General features: G+C 36.9%; 2 long non-coding RNA genes across 4 annotated transcripts; both read right to left on the bottom strand.

The window, feature by feature from the left end:
- Window positions 1–1,858: 1,858 nt before the first annotated feature.
- LOC136244357 (uncharacterized) lies at window positions 1,859–3,172 on the bottom strand. Of its 3 annotated transcripts, none has more exons than XR_010695172.1 (9): window positions 3,038–3,172; window positions 2,873–2,989; window positions 2,779–2,821; window positions 2,703–2,740; window positions 2,568–2,603; window positions 2,388–2,507; window positions 2,302–2,335; window positions 2,121–2,246; window positions 1,859–2,064 (listed from the first exon to the last, which is right to left on the bottom strand). It is a non-coding gene; the product is annotated as an uncharacterized lncRNA (long non-coding RNA). The 3 variants fall into 3 exon arrangements; XR_010695171.1 differs by having other exon boundaries at window positions 2,703–2,731; XR_010695170.1 differs by having other exon boundaries at window positions 2,703–2,821.
- A 1,842-nt stretch (window positions 3,173–5,014) lies between these two features.
- LOC136244587 (uncharacterized) lies at window positions 5,015–5,904 on the bottom strand. Its single transcript, XR_010695446.1, has 3 exons — window positions 5,505–5,904; window positions 5,396–5,451; window positions 5,015–5,340 (listed from the first exon to the last, which is right to left on the bottom strand). It is a non-coding gene; the product is annotated as an uncharacterized lncRNA (long non-coding RNA).
- Between the last annotated feature and the right edge of the window lie 96 nt (window positions 5,905–6,000).

Here is a 6,000-nt window from a genome sequence, read left to right as displayed (position 1 = left end):
TTATCAAAGAACTTAAAATGTTAATCCACTGTTTTCAAATTTCTTCAAAATTGTCACAAAGACAGTGCATCATAAGTCAAAGCCATACACCAAGTTTCATTTGATTCCTTTGATCACATTCCGTGTTATGCCTGTTTGTTTTACTGGTATTTTACTGCATTAGTGATTGCACACTACTTCTAATATTCAAAACCTGTCCAACTGGATCACTGTATAATCAGATCAAACTGATTGTAACAGTCTCCTAATTGTGTCATTTGTGTACACAGTGAATAGAGCACATGTAAAGTAGTAAATGATGGGATTCATGACAAAATAACCAAGCTGGCAGCTACTGTACTGCATGGATACCACATATGATGTCCCAAATAAGGCATAACTTCCATTATTTCTTGAAAATAAGCTAAGTGAGCTAGATGATAGTGGAACAGGTGAGAAGAATCTAAATACCAGGCAGTTAATAAGCATAGATGCAGACATGCCAACTGTCACGCATTAGGCGTGAGTCTCACTCATTTGCTTGGAATCTCACGCTCTCACGCCTAACCTTTACAATCTCACGCATTTACATACTTTCTCACTCTTAACTCACTCATTTTTCCTGTTCTTCCAACAGTCACTGTCGCTGTGTCACCATACTGCATTCTGCTGCCATGCGCTTAAATTTGGAAAGCACTGCGCTTACATTTAAATAATTAATTTTAGATGGTGCTTATTCCTAATGTGACGTAATACGATGGAGCATGTGTTGGATTCTTCAAGTGAAGATGATCTTCAAATAATTGAGCAGAGTGGTGACTTTTCTGAGGAAGAGGAATCAGATACAGATGTGGTGCCTGCAAAGAGACAAAAACTTGATCCAAAGGGAAAGAACAAAGCAGGAGCAGCAGTGTATAAGTCAAAATTTCAAGCACAGTGGCAAAAGAAATATCCATTTTTAACCCCAGTAGCTCATGACACTAGCAAGTTTCATTGTGGTGTATGTAACAAGGACAATTCTTGTGCACATCAAGGAGAAACTGACGTTGTAAGGCACATCAAAAGCACTCAGCATACAAAGGCAGTTAAAGCAATGAAGCATACACAAAAGCTGAGTTTTTTGCCTAGATCCGAAGCACTCTTACTAAAAGAGAAAGTAATATTGAATTATGTATAACTTTGTACTTAATACATACTTATAGATAACTAGAGCAGAAGTTAAAGTTTCTAATTTTCTTGTGGAACACAATATTCCACTGAGTGTGATGGATCACTTAAGTCCTTTGTTTAAGAATATCTTTCCTGATAGCCCCATAGCAAAAGGCTATGCATCTGCTAGGACCAAAACAACTTGCATCATTAACGGATCCCTTAGTCCATATTTCAGAGACAGCTTGGTGACAGCAATGAAATCCTCTCCATTTGCATTAGCCATTGATGGATCCAATGACAATGGTATGGAAAAGATGAACCCTCTCACAGTTAGAATCTTTGATTTACAAAATAAAAGGGTGGTTACAAATCTTTTAGATATGTGCTTAACATCAGGTAATCATATATATATATATACACAGTGAAAAATGGTATGTTATCCACTATCTTATAACAAATGTATAACATTGTTATCTATATGTTATACGCAGATAACACATCCGTTATACAGCCCCTGTAAAACATCTGTATGGATACTATATACACGGCTATGTATAACATGTGTAAAGCTGTGTTATACAGGTGTGTATAATGTATGTATTACAAGCGTATAACATGTGTATATCAGTGTTATCACTACTTCCCTAGTGTATAACACCATGTATAACATGTGCATATTAGTAGTATACATACCCTGTATAACAGCATTATAACTCCCCACTATTATTAGTCCTTCTATTTAAAGCACATGTATTTTTTTTTTAGATCAGCAAAATTAATAAATTTAAATGGAGTCACAGTTCAATGGAGTTGTAGATTCCAGAAGATATGATCCATGGAGAACAGCTATGGTTCCTGCCATGAAGTGCCACCAAAGATGTGTGTACATCTTCCTAACATCACTGAGTGGCGTATAATCATTCTTCATTATACCTACCAAAAATATTAGTAGTCATAAATGCACACAATGCCTGCAAGGGTACTCTTACCACTAGTTTCCACTATTTGTAGATTCCAGAAGATATGAACCCTATGATTCCTGCCATGTAGTGCCACCAGATATGTTTTTGTCTTCCTAATGTCACTGAGTGGCGTATAATTATTCTTCATTATACCTGCCAAAAACATTAGTCATAAATAAACACACATTGCCTGCAAGGGTACTCTTACCTGGAATACCACTAATAGTACAAATTTAAAATATCTGTCAAAAAGAACAGTGGACAGGAATGAACAGACTGTAAAGACAAACTTACCTAGGATCATTTCAGTGATCATTTCATTTCGCCACATCTGCATGTCAAAATATAAGCCATTTATGCAAAGGTATACTTACCAGCAATCTCCATGAGACAGCTTTGGTGGATTTCACTTAGCTGTATTAGCAAAAAAATATGTGGTTGGTAGATGCATACAAGCAGAAAAAATACACTTACCATGATTACACTTCAGTGAATTTTACTTCAGTATACCTGCCAAAATACATGTAAATGTGACTGGATCTGCAAAAACCCGACACAATTGTGCAAGCCTAAATTTATAGTATAAAGCAGGCTTATAGACACACTTACCAAATTCATGATAAAACTGGTGAATCTCACTGTCAAAACTAATAGTTGTAAATGTACAGACTGAAGGCACACTTACCAGCCAATCCAATACATTTTCAGTGATTTTCCCTTAGCTGCACCTGTCAAATTTGTTGTAAATGCACACAGGCTACATGTAAACGTACACTTACAGTCCGATCCCAGCACTTGACTGGATTACGTTACCATCACTAGTCCATCCCACGCTACCTCTACACTTGTGAGCTCAAAGCTAAGCCTTCCCTGCCATTTGTGTAGCGTATTTTTACCTTAGCCAAACAATACATCAGCAACGGTACAAAATCGTCACAGCCTACTTTGAGAAAATTGTTTCCCTCCTCGAATTGGATAGCGCGCATCAATGCCACATCTTTCCGGCAATCAGAAACCTCGTCAGTTCACGAAGATGTGAGCTGGCATTCTATGAATCGGTAAGTTCCATCAACCATGTTTTGCGGTTTGCTGTTTTACAACTGCGTATCACGTGCACCTTCATAATGACAAAGTAGGTTCGAGAATAGGGTTAGTCCTAACTACTGGAGTACGGTACAGCTACTATCATTAAAGAATGGAATACCTTGCCACGTAACATTCACTACCAGATACAGTGCATGAAATTGTCATGAAAATAACCATGAAATACCCATCAAAATACCTATGGTTTATCCCACGAATTTTAATGTTTCATGGGTACTGCAACGCCATGAAAGTACCATGATAATCTGATCTGGAGACGCATTTCATGGCCTATGAATCAACCCATGGTATACCAAGAATTGACTTTCATGGTACATTTCATAGGGGCAATTTAACATTTCATGAAAAAACCATAGATGTTTCATGGCACACTTCTCTGGTAGTAATTATTGAAACCTCCTCTGATTTAATATTTAGCTACATCACTCTTACAATCACATTTCGTTGTATGTGTGTACTCATATTGTAACTTATTGTATGTATTTTGTTACAGGGCACAGCTGAAGAACAGCCTCTATTGGGTGATGCTGTCTTCCCTGTAGCTAGCTATAAATAATTACAAATACAAAAATACAAATACAAAATACACATTATTGCACTTGTAATTAGATAGCTAATTAATTGGTTTGTGTATTGTAGCTAACTCTCTTATTTTTCATAAGCATACTACCAATTAATTAGCTATCTAATTACAAGTGCAATGTGACCATGCAGCAGGGCTGACTGCAGCTTGAGACCACCATAAGATGTCTAAAACAAGGCTACTTATAATGAGTAGTCTGACGGTCCATTATAAGTAGCCTTGTTTTAGACATCTTATGATGGTCTCATGATATGGCTAGAATGATTCACTTAGAGACTGGGCTAAATCTACTATAGTCGTTATAAATCCGGCCATTGGACTGCACTAGTCTTTTTCTTTTAGTATGGATCCCACCCACTTACGCAACAGAACCACCCTCCATTTGTTGTATGCCATGCTGCATGTCATACTACGTAATTACATAAATTACAGCCACTGTCTCACATTGTATTGTCATGAGTACAACTGACTTTGCTACATTGTATTATGCCCTTCTTTATGTACAGCCTGCAGTCTTGACATGTCTGATGAAACAAAGCTATGACTTGTAAACTCAGAAAATGACAATGATGTTTTTTTGGTATCTATAGCTACCACTGTATATTATACATGTATCATGGATTTTACACATTATTGCAGTATTATTTAACTGCACTCTCATTTCTTCATAATAAAACGGCATCGGTTAGCTTTCATCACTGCACAGTCCAAGATTTACTGTAACAGTACCAATGTAAATGTAATAGTTATAATAACATGGCTATACAGCACACATTATGTAGTCAGCAACTATAATTAATTTTCTTCATGATGTAACATCCAAGAGGGGCATGTGGGAGGTGGCATACATTCTACTGGAGGTCCCAGAACTCTGGCTTTCCTTGCTGTTTTTTGAGGCAGCATCAGCCCTGGTATCAAGGGTACACAAAAATTCATTTAATTCCTGGGATCTCCAGGATAGCTGCTTCCTTTCAATGGTTCCATCAGGCAGCACTTCCTCATCCGACATCATTTCTGGCTTGATGTCATCCCACTTTTCTTTTCATCATCTCTCACATGTTTGCCCCTTCGTTCCCACAACTGTCATAGATAATCAACAACAATACACTTATGAATAATACTTACCCTTTGTTTCCTTGCTCGCATGGCACGTCTATTCGTTACATCTTCATTTTCTCCATTTTCTAAGCGTTTCAAGTTCTTTCGGTATGTGTTAACCCCATCTACATAAACTCTTTTCACAACATCCAAGCTTATATACACAGCAATAACTGTATACAAATACTGCCTGTATTTGCTCCATCAATATTAATTTCATTATTGGAGCTATACAAATCTAAAACTTTCAGACACAAACAGACCACCAGCCCTACTATTTCGTTTTAGTATGGGGATTATGAATTAAAGTAATAGCAATACTGACTAAAGATGGAGTTATGTAGTATAAGTAGTAATTTTTGTTGTGATATGTATAGCTATATACCTCTTACAGTCATTAAATCCCCACCAATTTCTTTGTGAATTGCCTTGACCACCTCAGTGTTATGGCTGCTATCAATTCTAATTTAAATTATTTTATACTGACTTCTTCTATAGCTGCTATAGTTTTACTTACCCTTCACTGGCAATTAACTGGGTATCTAGCCCATTATGCAACACTCTGATCTTGCTCTGTAGTTAAATTGCATTTAGAAAAATTTCCTTCAGAATGATTATACATTTACCTGCAATTTTAGATCTGATTTTCTTTTACGTTTCTGTGTGCTTTGTGGTGTGCCATCAGATGAACTAGATGTAGATTCAGTGATTTTATTTTCTAGAAGACGTACACTGGCTTCTACATTTTCCAGTCGCTCCCCAAAATTCTCAACTAAATCACTGAATTTTTCTAACTCTGAGGCAATAAATCCTTTTATGTCATCCCATAACTGTTCATAGCTTTGACCACTCTCTTCTTGATCATGTTCAATTAATGGAGGAATCATATCTCCGGGCCCCCAATGATGGTGACTGGCATGCTGTGGCTCTACATATGAGTCACTTATCATTTGCCTGGAAACCTGTCCTCTGTTGGTCTGGCCATGGTCTCTTGAGCCATAAAATGTGGCTGTTGAACTTTGCTGCAGAGAAATTAAAAAAAGTAAATTAGCTATATATTAATTAATAGCTTTAAGCTACATATGTAGCTGGGTATACTGGAGAGCTAGAAAACAGGCATTG

The sequence above is a fragment of the Dysidea avara genome, chromosome 14 (genome assembly GCF_963678975.1).
Source record: "Dysidea avara chromosome 14, odDysAvar1.4, whole genome shotgun sequence".
NCBI lineage: Eukaryota > Metazoa > Porifera > Demospongiae > Dictyoceratida > Dysideidae > Dysidea > Dysidea avara.
This window is presented reverse-complemented; position numbering and strand designations above follow the sequence as displayed.